Genomic DNA, 17,777 nt, shown 5'->3' on the forward strand with positions numbered 1-17,777 from the left:
AAGACATAAAAATATGCATGGGTAATAGTAAGTCCATGTGTTTTTATTTATGAAATCTGTTAGTAGATTGTGATAAATCTATTATGCTGTTATTGTTTTAAGTATAAGAAACATTCAGCTCAAACCTGCAAATATTATCTTCACACTATTCATGTAATGTCTCCTTAATTCTAAGAAATAAAGTGAATCATCCTTTCTTTAAATGTGTACCCTCTTATTTATTTTATGCATTTCATAAAACAGTCACCTGTTAAGCGACTTAACCATTCCACTTTAAAACTAATGCACATCGTGCAGACTCGACAAAAAAAAAAAAAAAAAAAAAAACTGTCCACATTCATTTCCTGCTTTATTCTTCCCCATAGTCAAGCCAGATGCCAATTTCTGATGAAAACTGCTTTGCAACATATGTCCTAACAGGAAGAGGAGTAAGGACTACAAGAACAGCTGTGTCTTTATGTTGATCGCATACAAGTGCTCTTAAGATACTTCAGGGGCCAGTACTGAAAAGCCTTTAATCTAGATCAGAATATTGCAGTTTTTCCTGCACATTTTTTCCTGAATTTTCAAAGAAAGATAGGATCGTACTGATCGAGGAATCTAGATTTGCTGTCTTTGGATAGGCTTTCAGCTGTTGGTCAGAGTAACATTTCATTAACACAGACGTGAAAATCATGAGAAGTGCATTATCATTGCTATTATTATTGTCATTATTAATTAAATGTCTCGCTGGATAAAAAACTATCAAACGTGTCACTGTTTTTTTCTCAGTATTCCACAGTTTTTGTTGATCAAAAGACCCTGACTAAAATAAAGGTTCACCAGAGCGTTTCTCATTGGCCATCCAGCTGGTGCGTCTGGTTCAACCACACTGAGGAGCCTTGCATCCTTGAGTGACATTTTGAAACATGCTGCAGGTAAAAATTATGCTGCACATTGCACTTTCCGAGGAAGAAAAATGAAATATTTGCTTTTACACCCACATATTTTTACATAAGAGCTTGGAGATTTTTAGTGTTATAATTGAAAATACTGATTTATTAGTTAGTTTTTTAAATTAGAATAGATAGTTTTGTCATCATCTATGTTACTTTCATATGTAAGCATTGAATAGAGGAATGATTAAATGCTATGCTATCAGCTCTACGTGTCTCTATAGCCGTCTTGAATCCATACTGAGTCCACCTTCCCAGTGGGATCAGGATTATCCTGATTAACAAATCTGTATCACAATTTTGTAGGATCAGGATCACCTCCTGTTTCTGAAATGCCCAATTTTGAGATTTAATCCTGTCCAGATAATTCTCATATAGATATAAGTACTGAACTACTGAGGTATCGTGGTAGTTCAGTTGGTACTGAGGAAACGAGTCCTCTGCAGCGGCCATGAGTTCAATTCCTGCCTGTGGCCCTCCGCTGTATGTCATTCCCCGAGTCTCTCTCGCCCTTTCTTGTCCAATCGGATTAAATGCATGAAACCCCCCAGAAATATTTTTCAAAAAGTTTTGAAATAATGGCCACAGGTGTACTGAACTTATTCCAACTTGTGAAGGGCTCATTGCATGGGTGAAATATAGCATTAAAAAAAAATAATAATGCAAGTCTTATTAAAAAACTGTTGGTGGACAGATTGATCCCCAAATTATTTGAGTATCAATATTGGTGTCTGTAGAATCCATGACAAAAATTCTTCTACTTAGTGCTGCAACATTTCTATCTGTGTTGCTGTTGTACATGCAGGCACATAGTGATGACTCACATAATGAACATTTATTTATAATTAAAATTGTCTTTAAACATGCTTGTAAGTAAATAATTGAGAGTAGCAAAAAGAAATGCTTCATATTTGGCAGATTACTTTGTCATATGTTGCTCCTTTATGTGATATTCATGGGAGCTTTTAACAATAATAGTTCTGATATCAGTATTGATTCAAAAACAATTTCAGGTACACTATAGAGTGTGTGCAAAATTAAAATACCTTCATTTTACATAGCTGTACATACTTATTTTGTGTTGGTCATGTTAAATACATATTGCCATGTAAAACAAAGGCATTTTAATTTTGCACAGAACCTACAGTGAGCCTTGGATTGTTTCTGAAGGAGACATGCATTTAAGAGACCCACGCAACGAGCCTTTCACAAGATGGAATAATATCTCCTTTTAGGAATTGGGCATTAATTCACTGATTCGTCAATCGAAAGAAAATTAGTACTATTTTGATTACTATAATCGTTTAAGTGATTTTTCAAGCAAAGATGTCAAACATTTGCTGGTTCCTGCTTCTTAAATGTAAGGATTTGCTGCCTTTATTCGTTATTTATGATCGTAAATGAGGAGTCTTGGCTCTTGGACTGAATGGTGGCTCTACATTACTGTCAAGAGGGGGAGCTAAAGTTTTATTATTGATACGCTCTGAGGTCTGAATAACAAGGTTTACAGCTCTGTCCCTCAGTGTTTCTGCAACGGTGACAATGAATATGTTGATGGAAAAAAATGTCAAAACAAATGAGGCGCTCTTTTGTCATGATTCAAGTCAACTTAATAGTTTTGATATCGCAAAAGCTGTAATTAATTGTTTCACTACTATGTGTATGAGTTCTTTTTTCCAGTAGAACAGCTTAGTTGATTTAAGACACCATATTATTCAAACCAACAACAGCTACAGCCTCCATTTTGGTATAAATTGCAAAGTCATTGTTGTTTTAGTTGATCTTATGTAATACTCAATATGTAACATCAATATGTCTCAATATGTAACATCAATATGTCACAGATCAAAGCATGTACTGTGATCTGTCACGTCCATACGCTGAAATGAATCATATTTTTGAGATGAGTAAAGTGTTTTGAATAAAAATTGCACTTTTTGAGTCATGTTTGATAAACCACAGGTCACTTTGCACCTGTCCTTCACTCAGAGAATACACACTGTATCTGCTGTTGTGGAAATCCCCAAAGAGTCATGATACACATGTTTTGTTTTTGTCTCACTAACCTCAGTCTGCTCGGCTCGCCTTGCTTCACATGTGTTTTTTCTGACACATCATTTGATATCTCAATACTTTGTGGAAAAGCATTTTTTTAATAAAAAAAAATGTGAAGTAAGGTTTCTTAAAGGTGCAGAGATTCAGTTCCACTAAGATCCATGATGCTATTGCTTTTTCAAATATCCAAAACTGTACTTGCCATTTACAGTCATGATTATGGGGAATTCCTGTCATGTAAGACAATAGGTGATAACTGGGATGTGGTATGGGAGGTCCCTCCCTTAAAATGAACCAGCCATTTTTTTTTTGTCTTCACATTCTTGTTCTTTGTTGTAGGAAGTAAGTAGTTTTGCATTTTACCAACAGAGGTTCCTGTCTATTCCCTGAGCTGCTGAAACAACAGACTTAAGAGAGACTAATTTCTTTCTGAGGGACAACCTCTTTGTCCAGTGCTCACTCACACCTTGAAAATAACTGCTGTTAACACTGACCACTGCACTGATGTGAGCAAAACAGAAAACACCAAACCCAACTTGAGAATACTTTTCTGTAAGCAAAGCATATATTAAGCGTTCATAAGCAGCATATTAACATTTAATAAATGGCTTACAACACGCTGTTATGCATTTGTAGGTAATATAAGTTTATATTAATTCTATTTGTCAACCATTTTAGTTAGTTAGTTAGTTTTAGAGTGAGTGAGTGAGTCAATCAGTCAGTCAGTCAGTCAGTCAGTCAGTCAGTCAGCCAGTGAGCGAGTTTGTCTGCAGTTAATCTTGAATAATACTGGAACAATCAGCCTAATTTCTTTGTCTGCACATTCATGACTGTATGATGAAGGACCTCTGTGATTCACAGTCCTTAAAAAAAACTTTTCTGGAAAAAAAAAGTTATTTATTCCATTTTTGTGAATAATATCTCAATAACACCTTGACAGAATATATTCAAACTTGACACAAATCTTCACTTGAAGTCAAAGATGAACTGATAAGATTTTGGTGGTCAAAGGTCAAAGGCCAAGGTCACAGTGATGTCACTAATGACATGTTTGTCCATAATTCAAGATTTCATATACTAATTATGACAAAATTACACACAAATGTCGGACTGCAAGTGAAGACAGTTTCTCATGGGAATGTAATCACTAACATAATCTAAGTATCACAATATTGAAGTAATGTAACTTGATAGCTTTCCATTACTTTTGGATTACCTAAAAATAAAATATGGTGAAATTAGCCTTATATAGTGTTTGTATGGCTGCAACTAATGATTATTTTCATCATCAATCAATCGATTAGTTGTTTGGTCCATGAAATGTCAGAAAATGTCTTGTTTTGTCAACAACCCAAGTCTTCTGTCAGAGAAGAGTAAAGAAACTGGAAAATGTTCACAATTAAGAAGCTGAGGTCTGAGAATTTTCACATAGTTCATTTAAAAATGACTGAAAAAGATTAATCAATTAATTAATCCTGTCACAATCTTGTCAATTGAAAAATATGTCCAAACGTGGAGCACATGTTTGGACATGTTCTTCTTCAATGATTGTTTTCATAATAGATTAATGTGTCAACCATTTTCTCCATCAATCAATTAGTTGTTTGGTCCATAAATTGTCAGAAAATGATGAAAAATGTCAGCCAAGATGATGTCTTCTAATGTCTTGTTTTGTCCACTGCTCAAAAATATTCAGAGAGGAGTAAAGAAACCACAAAATATTCACATTTAAGAAGCTGGAATCGGAGATTTTTTTCTTAAAAAATGGCTTTAAACAATTAATCAATTCTCAAATTAGAAACTAATTTAATAGTTAACTTATAGTTGATTAATCATTGCAGTTGTGTTATATGTTTGTTGTTAGTTTTGTTCATTTGTCCAGCTGTTCCTGTTTTGTTGTGCATGATTGATTGATTGATGGATGGATTGATTGATTGATTCAAAGACAAAATTTCCACCCAGTGGAATACAGTTACCTTTTTATATAAAGATTACGTAATCCTGTTACATGTAATCTGTTACTCAGCAAACCTGGTCATAGGATTATAAGTAATTACTTAAACTACTTAAAAAAAAAGAAGTTATTTATGTGGCACACTGGTTTGTACTGTATAATTATTTGTGTGCCAATTAAGTTGACCTTTATCTTTATTTGATCTGTGTGTTTTCTTTCCACATTCACAGAAACATTTATTACAGCACCATTTATAAATCATAAAATATGTCAACATCTGTGCTCTGTGTTAGATTTTTTTGTCAGCCGTCAGTGGGGAAATTCCATTTTTTGTTTTTGTGGTGACATCATTCAGAGAGGTTGCTGACTCCTAATTTTGAGAAGATAATTTGTCAGATACTTTTACACACTTCCTTGACTGATATGTCCAAGTTCCCAGTTTCCCCTTTATCACAAAATCCTCCTTAAAAGCAGAAATGGACACATGACTTAAAACAGAATATCTGTGAAGTGTTGAATGCTTGAACACATTTAGGACACACTGCTTCGCCTCTGGAATGCACTGGCAGTTTCCACTGAACAAGCACATTCAAGAGGACAGTTATGCAAATTTGCAAGAGACGGGGCATTGCAAACACAGGCTGGAAGCACAATCCCAAAGATGTTTTAGATAACTCAGACCCAGAAGGAAGTATCTACATTTTTGCCACCTACAAAATGGCAAAGATGAATGATAACCTTCCCTGCTGCAGCGTTCAAACGTGTGAAGTCCATGAGAGTTTCTGTCAGTTATGAATACATTAAACTAATTCATGGGGGCTTCCCTTAATCTAGATCCTACTCCACTCTAAAATACATTCTGCTCACTGTTTCTGCAGTTGGATGTCTGACCTTTATATTGCCAAATGATAAACACACAGAGTTCGATACTAAAAGGCTGTTTCCAAACTCGCAGGAACTTTTCTCTTTGCTCACTTAAAGTCGGACTTTGAGACGTGTACCTGAGAGCATCTGTCTGTGATTCAATTTTACAATGACATTGTCAACAAAACAGAATAACAAAACAGAGATACAGAAATTGTGTGTAAGAAATATTTACAGGGTTGAGCGCCACCATGGTGGAAAAAAACAGCTAAACATTTTGACCAGTGACAAAATCAACTTTTCATTTTGGTGGCATTGGCCAGTTTACTGAGATAAAAACTATGTTTTGAAACACGAATAAGATGTTTTAGGTGAGTTACTACCTTTTTCAGACATGCAATAGAGTTGTGATGCCCCATGAAACAGTTGTGACAACTGCATGAAGGATGCTTCAAAAAATTATCCAAAACAATTGAGAAAAGCTGTGCTAGGAAAAGTCATTAGTGCAGAATACTGTGGTACACAGAAAAAAAAAAAGATTGCACATTTGTACACAGTAAACTTACTTGTGTACTAACAAAGAGGTGTGACAGTAAACACAGAGGTGGGTAAACTGTGGGTAAGTTTTACACAAAATAACATCCGTGTGATTCCTATTTCTTTACTGTCAACTGGAGGCTGATTTGCCTGTTTAGCCGACATCAGAATATTCATGTATATCTGTCAGCTTTTGATAAATGAATGGATCGTTTTGCATGTGATCGCTCAAACTATGAAAGAATATTTAGAAGTTGTGGAGAGTTTGACAGTTTCACAGAGAAGCAGTTCAACAGTTTTGATCAGCAAGCCATGTGCATTTGATTGATTGAATGATTGATTGATTGATTTTCTTTATTTAAGTGCCTTGCACCATATTGTGTCCAGCCAATATGGGCTTACAAGACACTAAACAGAACAACAGCCTGGACGTCCACAAATTCACAAATTTTGTGTGGAACTCCTCTTTGATTTGAAAGCAGTTTCGTAGCTTTGGTTTGGACAAAGTGTGCAAGTGTGCAAATAGTTATTCTGCAGATTTGTAGACACTGTACTTACTCTTTTGCACACATACCAAAACTTGTGAAATTTGAGAATTGAGCCAAATCGAATGAGAAAAATATAAATAAAATATATGTTGTTAATTTTGTCAAATACTGTTTTCAAGGTCAAGAATGAAAATTCAACCTTTAATCCAACATGGCTGGTTAAAGAACCCCCAAAAGAGAAACACAGAAAGAAAGCCAATGAAGCCCATAAAAGCCAGTGAAGGGATTATGTTTATATGAGTCTATGGATTTTTTTTTTTTTAATGTTGTATATTATGCCTTTAAAGCTACAAGGAGTTTTTAACTGGTTAACATAAATAAATAAATAAATAAAATGAATAAAAGAAACAATAGCTACATCAGAGAGTGATGTCAAACAAACAGATGAAAAAGATCCTTCATTCTGATGACAGACTTTTTTTTATTCTATCTTGTTCTTGTTCTGTCTTGTTTATGTGCTGTTTACTGATTTACTTATCTGTATATCTTGCTGTTTACTGTTAACAGAATATCTGCCATTCCCTTTTGCTGCTGTAGCAATGCAAATTTCCCTATTGTGGGATTGATAAAGGATTATCTTAAACATGGACAGACTATACATCGGTATCCTTACATTCAATATAAGTGATAACACTTTTCTCCTCAAGGGTCTTTGTGCTGTTTTGCACAATATATGATTCTCAAAGTCTTTGCAGAATGTAACACAATAAGGACAAGCAGAACAGATTGTTATGAATTCTTGTTTAGTCTTGCAGAAGGTTTAGATGTTATCACAATCTAAAAACCTTGAGATATGCATGTTTGTTGGTTATAGTATGAGTAATATTTTAAGATCTATTTTTTAAATTGTATTTGTGATGCTGAATCCACAAGGTACAAGCCATGCTTTGTGCCAGTTTATATCTGTAAAATTCTAGAAAGATTTTCCACATGGAGTCATTTTCTTAGAATTGTGGCAGTATTTTCTAATTCATTTGTTGAGCATTTGTTGATCACAATATCAATGCCATGTATATAAAGACTGCACAGAGACCAAGGAACTTCATATTGCTTCTTATTTCCTTTCATTAAATCTAATATAACATTGGGTGTGTCTTCTCTCTCTTTCTCTCTCTCTTAGTCTGTTTTTTTCAAACTGTCCACACAGAGTCAAAGGACATCAACATCATATAAAAAAACAACAAAGCAATGAAGAAAACAAGACGAGAGAGTATCACAAAGCAAAAGACGATAATGGTATAAGAAAATATCCAAAATATCGAGTATCAAGCTATTATGTTTTGTGATAATGTGTCAGTTCTCAAAACACTGTATTGTGATATTGTGATACGTACAAAGATTTGTTGAGGTGGTTAATTTTGTGTTTAAACCCCCAACTGCTAGATAGCAGTGCTGTGACATATCTTCCCCGTACATTTTTTTTTAAATGTTATACACACGGTGCATTGCTTGTTCTTTATACAATGACAGATTCTAAAACTAGATTTTAAAAAAAGCAATATACCATCTTGCTTATGGTGCAATATATGGCTATATATTGAATTTTAACCCCTGTATCATAATGCGTATTGTATTGTCAGATTCTTGACAATACACAGCCCTGAAAGATGAAAAAAGCACCACAAATCTAACATGAGATGAATTAAAGAAAATAGAAAGAAGAAATAAAATAAAATAGATAGGTAGATAAATAATTAATAGATTAAATAAAAGGGTCTGACAGAAAATTAATTCACTTAAAAACACCAAAACTATTTCAAAAATGAATAGTTTTGATATTTTTTTTTAACAGTGTCAATTTTTTTTTTACTAATATATACAGTCATTTGTTTTGCTAATAGGTATTCTGAAAAAAGAAAGAAAAGACAGTACATAAATAAATATACATACATAAATAAATAAATAAATATACATCTAAATAAATAAATATCGATTAAAAAAAAACCAATATGGGTTACACAAAAATTTGTCACCACGATAGGAGAAAAGAAAACAGGGACAAAGTACATTATTTTTGGTACTTTTCATTTTAGTGGGTCAGTCTGTGTCCAGCAAAAGTTTAATGTCGTCATCATGAGTGACGGGCTCAGCAGCCAATCAGCAGCCACATTCTACAGTAGGCCACTGCGTGATTTTCGGGAAGGGGACGTTACTTGTCAGGAAGGGTTAGAAAGTACAGAGGTTGTGGACAAGCTACGTCTGTGCTGTAGCCGTTATATGTCATCAAATTCAGCGGAATTAACACGGAATTTATTTTCTTCTGGACGGTGGATATTTTTCTTGGGACGTTTTGGAATCAAATAGTCGACATTACCAACTCAAAATCCCTCTATCGAGGAGCCCCGACTCTGTTGAAGCGTCTGATGTGCTGATCGAAACGGAAGTAAGTTGCCAGCTGCCTCCTGGCTCTACTCGCTAGGTGAGTAAAATAACCGTTTATTTAATGTTCCCATCGACAAAAAGTATGTCTTCTGGCTTACCGAACACACCCGCTTGTTTGTCATGTTTATTTGCTGTTGTCAAACGGGGAAATATCCAGCTTCGGTTGGCGGTGACCATCTAGCTGGCTAACAAGCTAGCTAATGTCAACCAGCGTTAACCTAGTTCACTTGGTGTGATACCAGTAAGCCTCCATCGATGTCAAATACAGGCAGATACATACTGGGCTGATTTAGCTAACGTTACAACGTGATTAAAATTCAAACTAAATAAGAATCCTGTACTGAATCACAATGAATTGACTGAAGGTAAAATATTAGGTCTTATAATGTGATGCAATCCGATAACAAACTAGGGCCTACAGTGCCACTAAATAAATGAAAAAACTATGACTCTATCTAAAGACAAATGCTGGAATAAAAGATTCAGTAGGACAGTTTGTGTGTCGAGGACATTGTCTTGGATTGAAATATTTTGGAATTATGTCCGCTTAAGCCACACAGTCCCCAGACTGCAAAAGTGAAAGTGGAGGACGCGAAAATATCTTTATAAAAGCATACCAGCCATCTACACCCGTTCATTGTGCTTAAATATACAGCCAGAGAGATATATTAACCAGCCGATATTGGTCTAACACAGCTATATCCGTAATTCGATTGTTATATCGGTTGTTGTCCTGTACTTTTTTAAATTGACACTGGCCCCCAAAATCCAGTGTTGTTGACTCTACCTAGATGGTGTTAAAGAAAACTATTGTTTTATCTCTGAATGACCCAACTCAGTAAAGTCATGGTTTTAAGTAAAACGGTTGGATTAGTGTCCTAACTGCAATTTAGAGCAGCAACAATTAATTGAGCACTTGTCAACAAATAAACTTATTTGCCAGTTATTTTGTTAGTTGGAGTAATAATTTAGAAAATCTGTCCAAATTTTCTGATCCCAGCTTCTTAAATGTGAATATTTTCTGGTTTTATAGTCATCTAAATGAGCAAATTGGATATCTTTGGGTTGTGGATAAAAAAAACCAAACATGTGGGGACGTCATCTAGGGCTTTGAGAAACAGTGATCGACACGTTTAACCATTTTCTGATGTTTTATAGATCAGAGAGTTGAGTGAATAATCAAAATAAATAAATAAATCAAAAATCAACTGATTAATCTTAAACTCTTTCTTGCTCCTCTGTGATCATAAACTGAAAATCTCATACTGCTGGGTTTTTATTGTTGGTCTGACATTTTGAAGAAGTCATCCTTGTGAACTTGTGATAGCCCTTTTCCCAATTTTTGTCATTTTATAGACAAGGACAAATAATTGATTAATTGAGGAAACGGTGATAGATTTATCTTTGTCTATCTTTAATGCAAATTTTGAACTAAATCACACAAAATCTTGACAACGAACGGTAAGTGGCTTCACACATTGAGGCCGACAAAGATGCTTCCTCCTGGGCCTCACACACACACACACACACACACACACACACACAGTTTCTGGCTTTACCACCACCGACTAAAATTTCATCTCAAACATGAAAGAATGTGGTTTCTTGAAACTCTCCCTTAGTGTACCATGGACATAAACTTGAATTGTCAAACTTAAAATGTTTAAAGCCCTTAAAATAATTAATAATAATTATTATATTATTATAATAATTAATATTACTTTAGTCAAAGAAACTGACATTTGGAAAACTAAATAAGTAGGAATTATTTTAGATACAATAATGATTTAGATACAAGATAAAATAATTTTTAATCTTTGGGGTCTATTGCATTTAAAGAAATTTAAGAAGCCCACCTTTTGGTTTTCACCAGGATAACTTGACCTTTAACATCAAAGAGTACCTGATTATCACTACTTGACATTTCCCTGTAATAACCGAGTGACCCCGTGACATTATTCCATTACCAGCATTGTCTGCCCACTGTATTTTCTTGTTAGAGACACTGGTTTTGCATCTGTCAAAGAGGAGACATTGTGTAGCACATATTACTGAAACTAAACGAAATGGTCATTTAAAAAAAAAATCTTGACTTGAGGTATTGTTACTGAATACTTACTCTGAATTGACATTACCTACTAAAACACAAGTTAAAGACTGTTATTGCTTTGTAAAATATCATTACTATAACATTTCACAAGTCAATTTCACTGTTGAGTTTCTGTTTTTCTGGTTTAAAAACTGTTAATTATTAAATGCCTGTTATGGTGGTTATGCTAAATTAGCCTAAATGAGACAAGTTTAAAATATCAAAAGTGCAGGGAAGCAATAAAAAAGAGCCCATAATGAGGATATAGAAACTTTGAATCCCATGACAGGGTTCAATAGTAGTGGGTCAGATTTCTACTTGCCTGAAGTTTTTACTTGCCCATGCACAAATTGTTTTATTAGCCATTATTGAATAGCAACAAAGACTAAAGTTAAGTGTCATGTTGAATCTAATCTTTAATCTTAGTTTAATTCTTTTTTTTTTTTTTACCACTTGTCTGGTTGGACAAGTGAGTTGCCAGATTTATTTGCCAGACATGGCATTCTGCTTGCCCCAGGTAAGCGGGCTGTCTTAGTTGTTGAGCTCTGCTAAACATCAAACCACTTATTCGTGCTATTAATTTTCTTTTTCTGCAAAATATTACAATAGAACCAGTTAAATACACGGAATCAATTTTGCTGCATCCTACAAAAATAGTTAAAGCTTTTGAGTGGCTTAAACCATCAACACAGGTATACCAATAACATAGTATCCACACGGTACTAAACAGGTACAGAAAAGCCCCTGGTAAGATGGTGCACTAATTAAATTATTTATTAATGCTGAGACATTTCAGACAACTCAGCATGCACCCCGGCAACAGTGTTGCAACCAAGCAATGATAAGTTTTATTACTTTATTTAAGTGCAGTGATGTGGCCATATAACAGACCATCATCACACAAACTGATGAACAAGGCGCACAAAACATAAAATCAGGAATGAGACCGAATGCGAGAAACTTAAAATAATAATAAAATTAGAAGATAATCATCCTGTTGCAGAGGTGTCAGTGTCGAGGGCATTGAAGTACTAAGATAATAAGTCCAGACATCTTACTTGTGACTGCAAGCAAACAAACATAATAACCTTTACCTTACTTGAATTGTGTATTCATTCAGTCTGTAAACTACATGCATCATCTGGCAGACTGATAATTATCTAGAAAAGGAGCACAGGAGGAAGCCTCATGTTCTATGAAGACTGCTTTCTTAGCCCTAATTACAGCCTATTTAATTGATTCCCATTTGTCAGGAACTAGAGTAGCATTTTTGTTGGTTAGAATTATTTTTCACTTGTATTTACTCATGATTCAAATTAGAGTACCTAATTTTTCAAATAAAGCTCCAAGGATTTGGGTTTAGTTGGCAATTGTCACTCATCAGTGGGTGGATGTACTTTCAGGAATAAAAATATGTTTTGATCACACCCAGCATCAGTTATGGGTGTGGTCACAAGTCACAAATATCAAAAGAAAAAAAAAAATCTCTGCCCACATGTAGGTGTTATTGCTCCTGGGAAAGTTTTGATTGCTCAAAAAACACCTGCTTGGAACATTCTACAGGTAAACAGGTCAATTGCTAACTGGTGACAGTACTATGATTGTGTATTGACAGGGCATAATTGAATGTCTCAGTTGTTCACAAGCATGGATAGGGTAAGTTTCATCACTTTGTGAAAAACTGTATAGCCAAGGAACTTAGGACTTTGCCATCTACAATCTATAATATAAAAAGATTCAAAGAATCTGAGAAATCTCTGTAAATCAGTGGCAATGCTGAAAACCAATATTGAATGACCTTTGACCCCTCAGGCAGCACTGTATTAACACCCATATAATTGTATAATTAGGGATACTACATGGGCTTGGCAACAGTTTATCACTGTATTTGAAAATATAATTTAAAACTTAACTAGGGATGTGTGTGATTAGTTGAATATAAGTGACTATTAAACGTCGCCACCCTCGCTATTCGCCACCAGAAATACTAGTCAGATAAGCTATCAATATTTTGTTCAGCAGTTAACTGGCGCCTCTAAGGTATTATGTAGCTGCCTGCCACTAATCAGGATTGCGCCCCCTTCAGACAGCAGGGCAGGGTTTTAATCTAGAAAATGAAAATAAGATTGAATATAGGCTGTGCCAGAATAAACTGGTCTATAATCACTGGACTGGAGCAATGTGTAACCACATTCAGCACAGACACGGACATTAACCTGCAAGCAGAGCAGGCTGCTGCTGCTAGCGCTGCTATCATTAGCCACACTGTGTGGCAGGATGTCAACATCTGCCAGACACAGTAATCCTGTTCGATCTGAATAGGTGAAGCATTTAGTGACTAGTTGTCATGTTTTGTAGGTTAATGTGCAAATGACTAGTTGACTAGTCTAACTTAAAATTTGCATTAATTAAGAAATTTGTCTCCAGGAGCATCCCTAGACCGACAACAACCAGAAACGCTGCTGACTTCTCTGGTCCTAGGTTCATCTGAGACTCTGTACTATTGAAGACTTGAAATCGTATATCAAGCAAGAATGGGAAAGAAATAAAGAATTTCACATTCAAAACTGTTAACAATTAGTGTCCTCAGCTCCCTAACACTTACTGCCGTTTGATTATGTTTTATTTAGGCTACGTTTAACACAACTTCACAGTTTTTTGGGGGTTTTTTTGGAATTGGGATTGTATGTCAACAATAATTGTCAAAGTTTACCTTTGGACAAATTTGAACAGTTTTCCATACAGCTTCAAACATAAGGAACCTATAATTTGGCTAGAAATTGCAATGGTAAATAAAGATTCATCGCCAACTGTGTTGGAATGAATTGGAGCTCTTACAGTCAGACTGAAAATTCATTTAGATGTATTTTTCAGTTACCCATGGATTCCAGTAAGTCTTACGAAAAACACCATGAATTAGCAGATTTGTGAGGTCTCATAGTTTTAGGTTAGTGCTCAGTTCTCTATGCTGGACATTTTTGGCTTCTTTGACAATATGAGATATTGACTGTTAGCTGCTGGCAACTTGAATGCTAGTGTAGCCTTGTTAAAGGGTACAGGATAATAATTGCTTACCTTGAATGATTATCATAGTGCTTTGTAACCAAATGGCCAGTGTCTCCAGATCTTCACCTTAGCTATTACTGTATGAAAAGGCTAATTGACCTAAAGAAAAACTCAATGAACACAACCTATGATAACCTGTAAACTGGGCTTTCCCATGTATGAAAGTCATACACAATTGTCTTTGCTGGACTGGTTTTACTGTGAAAAGCTAGCTACAGGAAATAAGTTTTGGATTTGTAAGAGCAGGTTGTGATGGGTAAAAATGGAGGCTTTTTTGATTTCACTTTCTTGTTCTACTGCAGAACTTAGTCCTCATGATGCTTGTGGTCAGTTTTTTATAATCTCACCTTTTTAGAAGGGCTACCTTGCACAGTGTTGGTGAGAGGGAACTCTGACTTGATGCACGTCACGCAGATGAGCTTGTTTGTTGATGTATTTTATTTTCTTTCTGTCTTTTCTCTATTGTTTTTTTTTTACCACCCAATCAACATAGTGTATAGGGCCTACATTGTACAAAGTATATATTAATTTAATTTTAAATTAGTGTAGAAGCACTAGCACCAGATGATGCATTAAGTCATCACCACAACATGCAAGTAAGTAACAACATGCACATTTCAAAATCATATCATAAAGAGCTGTAAGAATTAGAAGATTAATCACTTTGTTTGATGGCCATTTTATTATTTTTTGAAATATTATTTAGGGAGTTCTGATACTGGCAACAGTATCAGTAACGCCTCCAATACAGCCCAAAATGCTGGATCAGGAGAGTGGATTGGAGAGTACACAGGTTTTCCGTAAAAACAGACAAAGATGGAGACGGTATTTGTCATGTTTTTTGTGTAGACTTACTTTTGCCCACACCTTAATCACCTACACAACTGTCAGGGTTGGCTGTCTAACATTTTTCACATAATAAATTGCTCCAAGGTCTCGTTTTTACATCCAGAGATAATAGCTCCAGTCATTTCACCTTCTTAAAAACAAAAAGATGCAGACAAGACAGAGTAGCGTCACTGAGTGGGACAGAGAACACTATCAACATCTTTTCAGCTGAATTACACTTGGAGATGTGGTGAAACTGTGGTATTGCAAAACTTTAACTATTGCACAACTGATGTCACATCAGTGCTACCAGTCTCAACTAGTCTTGATCATATCATTTGTTTAAGATAGCTTTATTCATGTACCAAATGCCAAATTTATTAGAGGCATTGTTCCGTTTAATTATTGTACAGATAATTTCTATAGCATCTGTAAGAGACATTCAGAAGTATTAAGTTGAATTGGGACAATGAGGGGAAATTGGCTCACTGACTGATTCACTCACTCTCTGTGAAATACAGATGACTCACTAAAAATCTCTTCTCAAGAAATTCAGCTGTAGGAAATGAGAAGTGAACACTGTCATAAGTCCCCTTGCCAGGCTGACTTCTTTGCTTACCCATGGGTTTGTTTGAGAACTGAGCATGTATCAGATCGCATGATTATAAAAATGTAAATAAGCCAATAACCTACTATCTTGATGATGTAAACATGATCAGTTTAAGCTTGGTATAAAGCAGGGTGAGTTCAGCAGGGTAGAATGATTCTTTGTCCTGTCTGTCAGCTAAATAGGAAGTTAACAAGAGTTGTGACAAACAAGAAAGGACAGTGATAAAACAGATAAACAAACACTGTGTGCCACTAACTGCACTGTAAACATTTAGGACAGAGGGCCCAGGACACATCTCTACCTTTTTCTCCCCTTTTCTCTTCATTTTATGTTTGTAAATACGCTTGTGTGTGTGTGTGTGTGTGTGTGTGTGTGTGTATGTGTGGAACATCAAGTGTTAATAAATGCCTGTGCATTGATTATCAATGGTGGCTCACAGGACTTGATTTTTTTTTCCTTACTATGCTGTCCTAAATTCTACTTTCAACTGTCCCAGACTTAACAGCAAACACTGTATCTTTGTGTACCAGGTGCTATTTTTGTGTCCCCGGGACAACAGGATGTCCTTAATTTCAAGCAGTTGTTGTTTCTAGTTATGCTGGTGTACTTGAATGGCCAAGTTATCAGGACATAGTGTTGTTCTGCCCTGTTGTTTTAAGGAAAGAATGCAACTTTTTTTCTGCATGACGGTGTCTGTGTGTTTATGTGTAATTATTGAGGTCTTTGATGTGTAACTTGTAGTCCATCTCATCATCTGCCTGCAATCTGCTTGCCGCTTGGTAGAGTCTGTTCAGTGCGCAGAGCTAAAGTAAACAAGTTCTGTCTTATGTCAGTGCCAATAACCCATATGTTCTTTTCAGAGTTGGTTTATCATAATAAACCAGAGGAAGACAATGACTTTGAACTGATGTTGAGTTTGATATCTTTTACCTGTCTTCAATATCATGCTAAATTCTTGAGGCATTTTGTCTCAGGTAAAGGTATCCAAATGGTTGCCTATTTGTGATTGGTGTATAGAGAGAAAGAGGAACAGTCGGTTGTATTGTGATCACCATTGATACTGCTTTAAACTTACTTAGGACTGAATAACATTGCTGAAATTACTGAATAACAGAACAGGAAGTCCAAACACCAGCAAATAGTACAGTACATTGTTGCAATCACAGAAAAGTCCCTCAGGCTATAAGGAGTAGCTATGTTAGTCAGCCGAAATGTGGCTAGATAAGCTTACAATGATAGTAACTGAAAGGCTGTGTTGTGTGAAATACCATTTGCCATGGATAAATGTTACCAGCGAGAACCCTGAGCTACCTGCTAGATAACTGTAGCGACAGTGGACAGCAAGGGTCAAGAATTGGTTACATCTTGAACTGCAGCTGCAGGCTACCTGTCAGCTATGCTAGGGCTGGGCGATATAGCTACCATGATAGGGAAGTTTCATATCAGATATCAGTAATTATTGATCATGTAGCTCATGACTGATAACATGTAGGGATGCACCGATCGACCAGCGAGAGACCGGAATCGGACGGTTTTCAGCATGACCGGCCCTGGCAGGTGACCAGCCGGTCAGCGTCACATATCTGAGTCTCGTCATTCTTCTCTTTTGTGGGATATCACACCCCCCCACAGTGCTGATCACAGCTACACACACTCAGACACATGCTTGCATGAAGTGGTGTTAGCGAAAGATTCCAAGAACAGGATAAAGAGAAGACAGAGTCTACAACAAGACAGAGCAGCTGACAGTGTCGCAAAAAAGCCGTAAATTTAGTAGCTCTTCAGGTTAATGTTAGCCAGCAGCAGACTGCTGTTCACAGAGGGACAGTTAAAATCTCACCTCCCATTGTGACTGAAGAATAAACAACCTGTGTTGATGTTTCTCCTAAAACATTTTCTCATCCAGATT

At 35.7% G+C, this 17,777-nt stretch overlaps 1 protein-coding gene across 3 annotated transcripts in view; it reads left to right on the forward strand.

The window, feature by feature from the left end:
* The first annotated feature begins 9,041 nt into the window (after positions 1-9,041).
* jak1 (Janus kinase 1) overlaps positions 9,042-17,777 on the forward strand; it is a 47,217-nt gene continuing 38,481 nt past the window's right edge. For 2 of the 3 annotated variants that reach the window (XM_084723663.1, XM_084723666.1), the window contains exon 1: positions 9,042-9,312. The gene's annotated coding sequence lies outside the window, so the exon portion shown is untranslated. The remainder of the gene's footprint in view (positions 9,313-17,777) is intronic. The other variant, XM_084723664.1, reaches the window with a different exon arrangement.

Source organism: Lutjanus erythropterus, chromosome 7 (assembly GCF_056507025.1).
Source record: "Lutjanus erythropterus isolate fLutEry1 chromosome 7, fLutEry1.hap2, whole genome shotgun sequence".
Classification (NCBI taxonomy): domain Eukaryota; kingdom Metazoa; phylum Chordata; class Actinopteri; order Lutjaniformes; family Lutjanidae; genus Lutjanus; species Lutjanus erythropterus.